Source organism: Eucalyptus grandis, chromosome 2, assembly GCF_016545825.1.
Source record: "Eucalyptus grandis isolate ANBG69807.140 chromosome 2, ASM1654582v1, whole genome shotgun sequence".
In the NCBI taxonomy this organism is placed as follows: domain Eukaryota; kingdom Viridiplantae; phylum Streptophyta; class Magnoliopsida; order Myrtales; family Myrtaceae; genus Eucalyptus; species Eucalyptus grandis.
The window spans coordinates 7965852-7979495 of record NC_052613.1 but is presented as its reverse complement, the minus strand read 5'-3'; the positions used below and the strand labels follow the sequence as shown (position 1 = coordinate 7979495).

At 39.6% G+C, this 13644-nt stretch overlaps 1 pseudogene; it reads right to left on the bottom strand.

Annotated features, from left to right (window-relative positions):
• Positions 1–3526: 3526 nt before the first annotated feature.
• Positions 3527–12921, bottom strand: LOC120290458 (annotated as a pseudogene).
• Positions 12922–13644: the final 723 nt, after the last annotated feature.

The window sequence follows — 13644 nt, the reverse complement described above, 5'->3', positions numbered from 1 at the left end:
ATACGCCGCATTGCACAATGCAAACGGCGAGACTTAAATTCAGTACATCTAAGCTCCTTCTTAAGTTATTAAAAAAAGAAAAGAAAAAATGAAAGGCTCCTTTAGCTAAAGAGGAAGGAAATTCAAGCAAAAGCATCCACCTTCCCATCGTCGATAAACCGAACAGCTCGACAAGACTCGCCGTGCGCTCGCACTTCCAGCAACTTAATCGCAGAACGTTCGAAACCCTCAATCCACCATTAAAAGACAGCACGAATTGCAAAATTCCTACAGAAATCGCAGCGAAAAGAACACGGCTTTTACTTTTCCGGCGAGGAGCCGTCGCCGTAGCGGTACCTGCAAACATCGGAAAACCGAGTCAGAAAACGGCGCGAATTCGATGAACTCGGAGAGCCGGAATTTAAATTATGAGCCGGGAGCGCCGAGGTCGGAGGAGGCGTTACAGGAGGAGGTCGCCGGTGATGAGACCGGAGGCGACGAGCTGCTCCGATGGATGAAAATCGACGTCGAATGCGAGGTTCCGGAGATCGATCTCCATGCTTTCCTCCTTTCCTTTGCTCTACAGAGCAATTGATCTTGCCTTTCTGTTTTTTTTTTTGGTAAAGGGTAAGGATATATTAAGCAAAGGACAAAAATACAAGAATTCGGAGCCAAAGCTCACACTCTAGCTCGGGAGAACAGGGAGAGTGAGAGGGAGCCAAATCAAAGGATACAAAGGCAAAAGAACAAGCTAAACAAACCCACGGCACTACAAATTACCACAAACCAGTCCGCCAACCCTCAATCAAAAGTGAAGAACGGAGGGGTGTTAGGAAGATGTAGCCGATTCAAACAGAGGGATCGAATCCCCAGCTTCTCTAGAGTCTTTTGTTTCTTGGAGTAGGTGGAGCATTATTAAACATAAGAGTCTTGTCCTTCACAACCTTGATTAGGTGATTTTTCATAGCTGGGATCACCAAGGAATCTTCTCGAAAATGATGGAATTCCTCTTCTTCCAAATAAGGTGGCACATGGCCCCGAAAGAGAAATGTGCAATATTATGAAAGAAATCCTTTCTAGTTAGGAATTTTAACACCCAAGCCAGGTTATCCACCCACGTCCTATTTCTCCAAGGAAGATTACACCTGGAAGCCCAAAATATGCAAGAGTTGCAGAGGTCTTACATTCAAAAACAAGTGATTAACGGAATCGAACGGAACTGCAGAAGGCGCACACCGAAAACTCGATTCTTCCATGAAAAAGAAGTAAGGTTTGAGTTGGCGCAGATTTTTAGTGATTAACCACATATTAAATTGAAACCTAGGGGCAATCGCATTATCCCAAGTAAAAGAAGCCCAAGGCACACGTTCCTTTTTAATTCTGATAGTATTTCAGGCGGAAGCAGCCGAAAACGAACCTGAAGGGTCATTGCGCCAAGTGAAGCGGTCATGGGTCGTGGAGCGATCAGGAATAGGGATGCCCCACGTTGCGAGGAAGAGTCTGAGCGATCAACCCGCAGGGGAGAAGAGATCGGCCACCACTGCATAGCTTGGAATGTCGAAACTCGCCATAAGATTCGGTGGTACAAAAAATGTAATGGTCCACAAGTTAGCCAATGGTTGTGCCATAGAGAAACTGAGTAACCATGACCAATCTGCCAAAAGAAAGACGACCAAAAATCTTCGAATCTCGCAGAATTTTTTCCACGTCCACGAACACACGGTGGGTTGGGAAGAATTCCAAAAATCTTCGAATCTTGCCTTTCTGTTGATTGCTGCTAAACCCTAAACCCTCAGGGGAGAGATGATGAAAGAAGAGCTCTTTTTTTTTTTTTTTGAATAATAGCTTAAATAGGTTGTAAACTCGATTTAGTATGATATAGCCTCTAGATTTTTAATTTATGCAACAAAATCTCTCAACTTTGGCCTAATCTACAAAGTTATTTTGGAGTTTTAATTTGTTTAATATAATTCCCGAATTATTAATAGATATTCGATTTAGTCTCCTGACTATCCTTTCGCTTTGTGTAATTTTCACATAATTTAAAGATTAAATTGAATATTTACTGATAATTTAATGATCATATTAAATAAATTAAAAATGTAAGAACAAAATTGCATATTAAGCCAACTTATAGGATCACATTAAATAAATTAAAATTTTAGAAATAATATTATACATTAGACTAAAGTTCAATAACCATAGGCAAGGCCCGTTTTTAGTGTCTATTTCATTGTTATTATACTCTTTCCTTATATGCCTAATATTATTTTTGTATACTTGAATTTTATGGAAAATTGCTTTTTGGTCATAGTTATGGTGCGCATAAAATAAACTTACAGCATATGAAAAACTATTAAATGAAATTTTATTTATATAGTCATAAATAAGATATATAAATATGGATGTGGGGAGATTCATGTCTAAATTTGAGAAATATGACTGAGTTTGATTTAGTGGTCATGTGTCAAAAGTTAAGTTATCAAGATTATTTTTAGCATGAGATCCAAAATTAGCATTTTATAAGATTTACAGAAACGAAGAGATTCATGATATATAATGATACGCCCCCTATTTTGATATACTCATTAATATTTAATTTAGCATTAATATCACAAAAAAACTCCTAATTATCCCTATAGTGACATAAACACCCCGAACTTAAGCCCTAAACTGGTTTATAGTGACACATATATCCCCACCTTTTTATGTGTTGTAAAAGCCTTAAATTTATATGTCACACGTATAAATTTGGATTTTTCGTGACAAGGCAAATTTAGGATTTGTGACACAATGAGTATAATTTGAATTTTTTTTATAGTATTTACACTTTAACTTTATGATAAATACATGTTCTCGTTAGTTAGACTAGTATTATCTCCCCACGTTACCTTCCTAAGACTCTTTACAAAGTTCATCTCTATCCATTTAAGAATGTCAATAATCTTTGTCATTGTGTCTTTGGTGCCTTGATAATCGGCGACCGGGCTTTCAGTGCTCAATTCAAGCAACTGCGGGAGTCCATTCGAGGAGTTGGACTGTGAAGTTTTAGCACTTCCTGTGCAACTCAAAAGACTAAAGAAAAACCTCACGAGGGACTTGACCATCACTCAACATGTTCGGCACCTTCACCGTGCCAATGCATCTTTCGCATCATCACTCTGTGTTCCCAAATCGACTCCACGCCCGTCATGTAATCGAACATGTTATAAACGAGCCGATCAGCAGCTATTACTGCTTAATGCTTTAGGACAATGGAGTCAACTACATATGCAGGTATACAAGCATGCCATTCCTGGACTTGATGGAACGAGCACCGTAACCAAAAGGTGAAGGAACGAATGGAGTACAGTGTTAGCTGGAGATCTTAACATTCCTCCAACTTGGCAAAGTCAAAATTCAAGAAAAGGTTACATTTGAGAATCTCACTTTTTATTGTCTTCAGTTCTCAATCACCGATCCCGGTAATCAAGAAAAAGAACGAACCCAATTTGTCATCGATCTCCCATTTGGGGCATGGAAGGGGAATCCGTACCATACGTCGTGCTTAATTTACACTACCAGGTCCAATCCGATCTAGTAGTTCCAAGGGGAAGACCGCCTGAGACATACCTCCAGCAAATTCTTCCACTTGAAGAGAGTTAGAGGAAGCAAGCACGCAATACATGCTCTTTTCCTTTGCGGATAAACTCACGAGATCATTGGCAGGAACAGTGAAAACGGAGTTCCCAAAGCAACTTGCCTTCTTCATGACTTTCCTGGCGCTCGTTTCGTGTTGGCAGGGTCTCAAAGGAGCAGGAGGAATGTGCACCCTGTCCATTGTAATTATTGTAGGAGCCTGAGAATGGCCTTGCGTGGGTTCAAAGCCCATTGCATGCTCCAGATGGAAAGCGGCCTCATATACATTAGTGATGGGAAGTGACCGTCCATTGTCCAACCCTCTGATGTCTGGAACCAATACCTGTTCACACAGAGAAAAAAACTATCGAGTTACGATACATTACATCAGAAAGAGCACTTGCCTAGTAGTAGAGTTACGAGAAGAATGACGGGCACATATAAACGCATACAATTTTCCATGATCTGAATCAATAAGCTGTCCATAGTCAAAGTTCCAACAATGATACCTACTCCATGTTAGGATGTCCTAGATCTATTAACAAGAGAGATAATGAGGTCGAAGTAGACCTCACAAAAAATGAATTTCCCATTTCCATACCCTATCTTGTTCAAGTTTCTGGTGGAATCATCGCAAGAAAAGAGAGAAAAATCTGGTAGCAATATTGTTGTATAATATTTATTTAAGAAACTAGAAACATCAACTAGCATCATTACATGCACGTAAATATGCAAACTTCCTTTCCTTCATTTCTTCTTCTGTTTTCTTTTGTGATGAGTGCCTTTTAACATCTCTCTGTGAGGATATTAAAATAATAGTCATAAACAAAATCATCCAAGCTATCTTCTTCCCTCCATTAGTGAAGTGGTTGAAGGTCTGTTTGCTCTAAGGGCATAATCTGAAGAGACAAGAATCCCAAATAATATCTACACACAAGGTAAACCATCACATCATGGAGTGCAAGGAATTACCCATATCCTTGATGAACAAAAAACTACACTGAAACACAAATAAAACCTCCGGATATGACTACTTTATTCAAAATGTGAGTGCGAGGAATCACCCATATCCTTCTTCAGACCAGCCAGCAGTGAAAATTCCTTCAGCAGTGCCAAATGCTTCGTCTTTCATTCCAGCAAGGATCATTCTAGCTGCCACAGCATATGTTACACCGGTCCATACTTCTCGCGACTGCATGCATGTCTCGTCCACTTTTCCGTTGGGATGCATTCCATTCACTGCACCCATCCTTCCACCCTTCACTTTCATGACGTTAAAATCATATACCTTCTGTAGAGCGCTTCTTATTTTACATTCATCAAAAAGCGGAGGCAACCCAGATGAGGCAGTGTACCATTGCCCCGCAAGCTGATCCGCTTGTATAGATTTACTATTACTACTTGACCCGCTGTCATAGTTAAAATATGAACCATTCTATAGCTTTTCTTCAAATACAGGCTTAGCCCTCAAAAAGTGCTTTTGCACCAATCAGCGAACTCCTTGTCTCCCAGCTGAAGGGCCATGGCACCTGCAGCTTGAAGTGCAGCAAGCCACAGACCACCACAGTAAGCACTAACACATGGACCGTCCAGGCATCATATGTTTGATCTGGAAATCCATCATTTCCAATAAGACCATCATCATCCCGATCAAACTGTTTCATGTACTCCATAGCAGCACGAACGGATGGCCATACATCTACACCAAAGGACGTGTCTCCTGTCGCTGAGAAATCCCTATATACTTGAAGCACGAATTTTGGGTTCATATCCTTCCACTTGCTTGTGTCTTGAATGTTATAGGCATTCATTTCATGCCATGGATCATGTGTTCCAAGATCATGAGGAAACCGCACCTCTAGCTTTACGAATTCCCGACTTCCCTTGGCAAGAAATTTCACTTTTCTTCCATCCTCACATAAGATTGCTTTAGCAAAATCACGTTGAATGCTAAGTTCAATTTTGGGAACAGCTCAAGAAGGGCAAAAGATGCATAAAAGTGCACATCATACGTACACCACATAATGTATTCGACCCTTCCAAGTACAAGAACCTACCAATGTCATCCATTTCAGTGTGCACTTCATGCACCGTTGACAAATGGAAGAATTCTGAGAATCATCCACATTCCATGGGGTCATTGACATATCTTCCCCTGATAATTGAGGGAAAGTTTTTGTTTCACTTTCAACACTGAAAGTATGCTCTACTCCCCTTTCTCCACAGTTCAATTTGGCTTCAACTACCGCTTTATCTCCTTTTTGCATCTTCCTTGCTGGATGATGATCAACTGTCATGCCTTAAATTGGCAATGGGGAGTCTAAAATAGTTGCAAAGAAACCATATCATTGTTCAGGCCAAAGTGGAATTATAAGAGAGTTTTTACTTTTATAAGTTAGTTATTCATATGCAAGAGCATAAATTAAAACATTCCCAAAAGGACCTAATTGCTTCTTTTCGCTTGTTTAATACTCAAAAAGAGAACAAGAACCTTCAGGACAATGTGATATCACGAGTCTGATTTACTTGTTTTCGTCTCTTTGTATTATATTATTTTCCTTTATTCCTGCCCATGAGTGTTCTGTATGCATCTGTTTGTGTCAGCAAGTTAATTCTGTGTGTGCGCGTGTCCGTGTCTGTGCGTGTGTGGAGGTGCATGCATGCATGTTTTTCTTCTTCTTTTTGAGGGGAAGGGAGGGATTAGGGAGATGGAGATGAGGGGTGTTTCCATTTTAAGAAGTGTAGAATACCAATCCAAACCGTTGCACCAGCAACCAAGAAGCAAAGCTCGTTGAATAGAGTAAACTTGTAGCTGCAAAGAACAAAAGATGTTTGGATACAGGGCTGACAAAAACCAGAATGGTTGTGCATAACCAGATATAATCATTTCTAGAGTCATTTTCTAATAGGTGAGTCATGCTGTGCTCCAGCCTATGCATATTGCAGCCTCAGTGGAGTCATCACCAAATAATCCAGCTTCTATTAAGATGCATATAATTTTCGGTTCAGTGATGCCCAAAATTAAATTGATGATATCCTTTACAAGCAATGGTTCAATAACTTCAACTACCTATAGGTCCTTCAAAATTCAAAGACCTATCATAAAAGTCTTGATGAGATTTAAGCATCTGTTTATACTAAATCTATCATTCTGTCAGGTCCACCTGACAGCCTGAGTGAAGTGCTTGTAATTTGCTCCCACGAGCAATCTCAAGGAACGCAGTGCATGATAAGCAGAGCTTCTCATCCCACTAACATGGTGCATTGCCCAGGCAAGATGCCTGACAAATGACACCTATATATACACGAAATAATGAGTTACCATTCTGAAGCTTATCGTCCTTAAGAATAGGATCTTGCCATTTTTCAATCTCTTTCTTCCCATTATTTATAATCTGACAAAGCAAAATTAAAATGTTAGGATGAACCAAAAAAAAAAGACCTTACCTTGAAATCTCAGTCCTAAAGGTCTCTTTGCACAGTGACATACATCAAACACATATAAGAATAGGAACCCTCCTTTACAAGTTCCAATATACAAATTGCAAAGGAGAAATTTTTCCCAAGTCCTAAACCAACTGCCTAAAAGGAGTGCAGAAACCAGAAAAGTGATTTGACAAACCAAGAAAATAAGGGAAAAGAATTGAAGAAAAGCAAGTGAAGAGGAGATTACTTGTTAATGCATCATGAACCAAGTTCACAGCAGCTCTTCTGACGCCCATAAAATTTAGCGTACTCCTGTAAAATTGCACCATTAAGGAAATCCAACAAACTAACAAGAGTAGTGAAACATCCAACCTAGATGCTTGTACTCCACGACCAAAAATTTTCTCACATCACACTCAGTTAGCCCCTCCAAGAAACATGAAACAACAATGAAAGGTGGTTACTATGGGCACACAGAACACACTATGCTTCTCTTATTAGATTGCCCATATCATACCAAAAAGCAAATGCACATAATTTTCAACAAAGTTTCTTTTATCATATAATTAAATACATAGATCATTGAATGACATAACATTTCAATATATTTCTTGCAGTTATATCATGTATCTTTCCCCCTTTCCCCTGGATGCCAACAGAACCAATGGTATCCGAGTTAATTTATACTAGCAAATGTTTACATACATTGCGTGTGCACAGAACTGAAATTCAAAAGATTAAGCAAAATCACCTTGTTAAGAAATATTTAAATCATTCATTGATGGAAAGAAATAACTGATGAAAAATAAAAAAATTCAAAGAAATTGAGAAAATATTTTAAGATTCAAAATCTCTACGGAGGTTATTATAAGATGGAATGAACATGTGAGATAAAATATAATTATCAATTTACGCATTTGTCCATGGACACAATATTTATCAGATAAGTAATTAAGAATATTTGAGAAAAAAAATGACTGAGATTTAAAAAAAAAAAGAGGTTCTCTTTGCTTTATGTAGACAGCATATATAGACGAAAATTGATTCTTCATTTAGAAGCTAATTACTAGACACGACTTTGTTTTCCAAAACATTAAGATTTACATGGTTGTAATTGAATCTGTTAAGTATTTCCTATCCAGCTTGAGGTTAATTTCGATATGCTGATTTTTCCACTATATTATTATTAAAAGGGTCTTATTAGCTAGTTTCCTCAGGACATTGGTTAAGCATGCTTAATAAGGGATGTGTTGATTTCAAAGCATTGCCTACACAGGACGTGTGAAAAACAATAGTTTGAGAACTGCAAAAATTATCAAGTTACTGTAAAAGTATTCCAGTGGTACTCATTAACAAAATCCTCATTACAACAAATAAACGTCCGTATCTCGCACCTGTTTCAGAACTATGCAAATTCTGATTCCAAGTACCATATGCACAATATGTACTCTATATGTGTTTGGATCAACTATTTGAGCCTCAATCTAGATCTCACCCCAGATATGTCCGCTCGCACGCACATGCGCACAGAGAGAGAGAGAGAGAGAGAGAGAGAGAGAGAGAGAGACCTATTATGGGAGCTTCCCTTGAGGAATTTTACTATTGAGAAGACCACGAAAGACCGAACACAACAGTGCACTTCCCATGGGGTTCCGCCCATGTAGTGGCTGACACTGCAGCACAAATTGTTTCTCCTGGTGATGATGGCATGCTTAGCCCAGAATTGAAGTTCTCCCTATCAAATTGACCATCCTTGAGGCACAACCAAATGAAAAGACAATAACTTAGTGTGAGGAGATTTTGACACTGCTTCACACAATTGGAGAAACCAGTTATCTTAAAATTCTCTAGTTTGATAATATCAGACATGAAAGTCAACCTTTGGCAGAAGAGAAATAAAAGTTGTATATTTTGAATCATGGTTGTAAAAGGGTGCAAATGAAATCCAATCAAACATGCAAAGGAAGAGAAAATGTATGTCCAGTCCAAAAATATAGCTCCCAATACAAATAAGAACACTTACTTGAGCCATAGTATCCCACATGTCCTTCGCAGTGATAGAGCTTTCTTGAGAAAGCCCAAAGCAGGGCAAAACAGTTACATTCACATTTTGAGTTTCACAGGCAGCTATTGAAAAGTCACAGGTGGGCTCCCTTTGCAGTCCTGGAGCGAGTGCTTAAGCCTCAGTAACACATGCACTGCCTTAGTAACACATGCAGTTGTCTTTAAAAAGAAGGAAAGAGAGAAAGACAAAGCCAATGATGACACAGAATACAGTAAGAACTCCCAATCTCCACCTCTGACATGGTTTTAATGACTTGCCTGTGATGCAGAAGTACACCAGAAACTCCATCTTCTCCACTAGCAAAAAAAAGATGAGTCCATAGAGTACATATCAGCACATGCTGCAGAAGAAAAACTAAGTGCGTAGAACTAGATACTCACATAAAGGGTTCATTTACATGATCTCCTGACATGTGTGAGACCCCTCCAACTGAGTTCTGTAGAAGAAAAAGATGCATCCTGACTTAAACAGAAAAAAGGCTTACTGAATTTCTCAAACAGAAATAAATGCCTACCGCCCATGTAAAGAGAAGGCTGACTTTTGCCCTTTCCTTCCCAGTGTAGACCAACTAAAACAAAAATAATAGCTACAATGAGCAAACAAATAATGGCAGCGACCAATAAATTATTTGGCTGACACATATCATATTCAAAATAAGGAATTTCAGAGATGGCAGGATCAGCAATAAGGCAGACAAGAACGTATTGAACCAACCAACAATCTATCTCAAATCAAATGTGCATTGTTCAGTTCCTACCACTGTATAAGCTCATTCTACCGGTAACTTAAAAATTTGATCTCCCACCGAGCTCTATTTTAACCAACCATAGAGGATCTCCTATACGTAATAAAAGCTGAAAATCATCCACAATAGAATCCATAAAAGTTGTCAGTTGCATTGTGAAATTTGCAGCTTCTTTGATAGATTCAAGGGAGAATAAGAGTCCCCCACTTCCAGCTAAAAGAGAGCTTTCTCTGTTTCTAATACTAGGAATGATTGACAAAAAACCCTCAGGGTTGATTGGTGAAAACTTACATGGTTTACGCCTTATTCCAAAACACTAAATTTTAGCTTGGTCAATCATGCTAGATAGACTGCCCACCAAAGTCAGGATGATTAAATGAAATCTTGGCTGCAATATGGAGTTTGCCCTATGTTGGCGATACCCAAAGCAAAATCATCGGTTAGCAGAATTGCAAGTTTCGATTGAAGTAGGAGATTGATGTTAGCTACTTTTGACATCTCAAAGTCACTGCGACTCGAATTTCTTATTTTATATGGGTTAACCATCATTTAAAAGAAATTGTGTTCAGAGTTAGCTGTGAAAATACATGAAAGGACTTTTTGGTGCTGCTGGAAAAAGGAACTTTTGTGTAATCAAGTTTAGAGGGGGGGAAAACTGTACCGTGTAAACAAATACTGCAACAGGAAGACTGCCATCTCTATAATTATGAGGTAATAAATGGTGATATCTGCCGGCAAGACACCTTCAAATCTGGGTCTGGCTCACCTGATAAATAAGTAGTTCAGTATGACTAAGAAAGAAATGCACCTTTTTGGAGAAAGATGCAAATCATTAGCTGAATTTTCCAAACCAAATGACAAAACAACAAAACCATCGAAACCGCCCATGCTCTAGGAAATAGAGCATGGTATGTTGAACGCTGACCGCTCAAATTCCAACCCCATGATGATATACCTTGATTGTTGTTTTTCCTGCAAGATCAACAATGCTAATCATTGGGCCGAAAAGAAAAATATAACACACAACCCTCCAACACCTATTAATGATTCTCTATCCAATCTAACTTATGTGTATGTTGTTATACCTTCATATAACCAAGAAACACTTCATCAATTTGCATTAACTAGACAAGAAACCAGTCTTCTTGGTTTATAAATTTAAAAGCAGAATATTAGACTCCTGCTACAGCCTAGCAAACTAAACAGAACGACAGCCAAGAAAACCAGCAATCCTTTGGAAGTAGATATATGATAGCATAGTCAAAGAAACAAAAACAAAAGTTAGAATCCCATCCTTCAATCAAGAAACATTAATGTCCTGCCCAAGCTAGTTTATCTTTTCAAAAATTTGATTAGCAATTATACGATGGAGTGCCAGAAAGCTTCACATACAACTCATAAATTTTTTTCTTGGAGATATAGGGAGGGCTAGCTTGTCAGAGAATACCCCATTCTTATTCTCTTTTATTGCTTTCCTTTGGTCCATGCCTCCACAGCCAATACTCTAAATGTGACAAAACAGTTATAAATGGTGGGCAGGATTTCGCATTAACAACAAAAGGGCCTTGTGAGTTCTTCACTACAGGACAAGCAGTAAGATCAGAAAGATTCAAATGCAAAAGTTTTTCATCTCACCCTAGCCCTTCATGCTGGCCTGGAGCCAAGACTGATGCATAACTTTATTTCCCCATCCCGAGATATGAAAATCTGTAGAACCCCAATAACCAAATTATCCAGCAGAGGCTCAAACATCAAGAGGGATGACTTCATAATTTAAACATCTGAAATATTTGGATTATCTAAATTGCATATATCATCAGCTGTAAACTCACTTTTAAAATCACTTACATCATCAAATATAAAACCAAAAAGCATACGATAGGTTTATATACTATTTGAAGAGCAGAGCTTTACAGAAAATGATTAGCCATGACAGCGTGAAGCTTCATGTACCGGGAATTATTTGCCACTGCCTGAACTCACCTCTAAAACCCTCTGATATGCTACCACTTCTGCAAAATAAACCCAATGAGATAAAAAGATAGAGAAGTTCTATGAAGGATGAAAGATCATGCTTTATGAAGAACATACCCCATCCCTCCTAGAGGAACCCCTTTGAGATGCAGATGGCTTGCAACTCCTCGTGTGAAAGGATCAAAAGGTGCTTTCTGCACATGGTGTATAGAATATCGACAAGCAAATTGCAATGTCACAACTTAATTACAGAATTGATGGAATCTCATAGATAACCTGAAAAAAAGGAAATTGCTTTAGCTAGAAGGGAAAGTACTCCTTCCATGGGATGCCTCTTCTAACATAAGACCATAGGCGTACGCCCAGTCGAACCTACAAATTTAGGAGATCAAAAATTATGAAAGACGAAAAAAGACCAGCTATAGAATCCAAGGAAACGAAAGGTTCGAATAGCACATGAGATACACGGCATCACGAAAAAATAGACACAAGAAACAAATGTAAGAATGGTAGAAGATGTACCATTTGTATAGCCTCCCTAAAAGTGATGCTGAATTCTTTGAGAATATTCGCATGGCTGTCCAATCTTTCTTCTCCATGCTTGCTCCGGAGGAGCAGCACTATCGAAGTCAAACTGCAAAACGCACCATCAAAATTCATCAGTAAAAAGGAAAGCCCAAGATCGAGCACCCTGACTCCTTAGCAAACAAACAAATACCCGAAAAGTGAAAAGAACACAAATTCAAAGAAACTTCGGATTATGCATGAAAGACAGGAACTTCTGAAATAAGATCCATAATACGCTCATCACGCGCTTCGCCGGAAGTACAATGTCGAACAAATACTCATCTTCCCAATGATCAACTGCTTGCTGAAGGCGATACAAGCGAATAAAAAGCTATCAAGTTACGGCACTCGATCCCTGCCACTTCACTGAATCGTCGCCGGAACGGAATGCCGAATTCTCCAAGCAAAGAAAAATCAGCAAAAAAGAGAACGCGCGGTTCCTTCAACAGGGAAAAGGGGACACTCGCCTGCTGCAGAGTCGATCTGTTGATGTACCTTCCGGCGGCCACGAGTGCTTTCGGTAATTGAACAAGCTCCCGCCCATCATCTCGACCACCAAAAGCATTTCGCACTTCCAGAGAAAAACCACCGCCCCACCCACCGTGCCGCCACCACTGCCGCCGCCGCCGCTCACCGCCGCAGCAGAACACGACCGGCGCCGGCCATTCCTCCGCCGCCGGAACCTTCACTTTCCTCTTCGCCGCCGGTCGGAAGAATCGCCGGGATCAGAGGTGGAGGAGAGTCCCGAACCGTCCGATGAATCGCGGAAATATCAGTCGGGAATCGGCAAGATCGTCCGACAAAAATGGAACTTTTAGAGAGAGATTGATCGGCCGGAGCGCGGCTGCAACTAAATGGAGCAACGGTGGTGGGTGGAGCGCGTGGAAGGGAACTGGCCGCCTGGGACTCTCGGCACCCATGTTCCGTTGGGCGCTTCAGCTCGCCACGTGGCGGGGTGCAAAGAGGCGAAACCCGTCTCTGAGTCTCATGCTTTCGCTTGCTTTCGTATCGAGTGATGGGTTTTAGAATGGATAAACTCAAAAGAATAAGTGATTTTCAATTTTGAAATTTGGGACTTATCATATCTACTGTAGAACCTCCCATATTTACTCGGCCCAATTGAGGGTTTACTCAGAACTTATCTTTTCTTTTTGTTCTTTTATTTGTTTCATTTTTCTTTTTACGGTAAAATAATATGAGTGACGGAATGGTTTAAAGGAAAGTTTGAATGAATGTGATGAACGAAGGTGAATCAGGAGCGAGCGAGGGC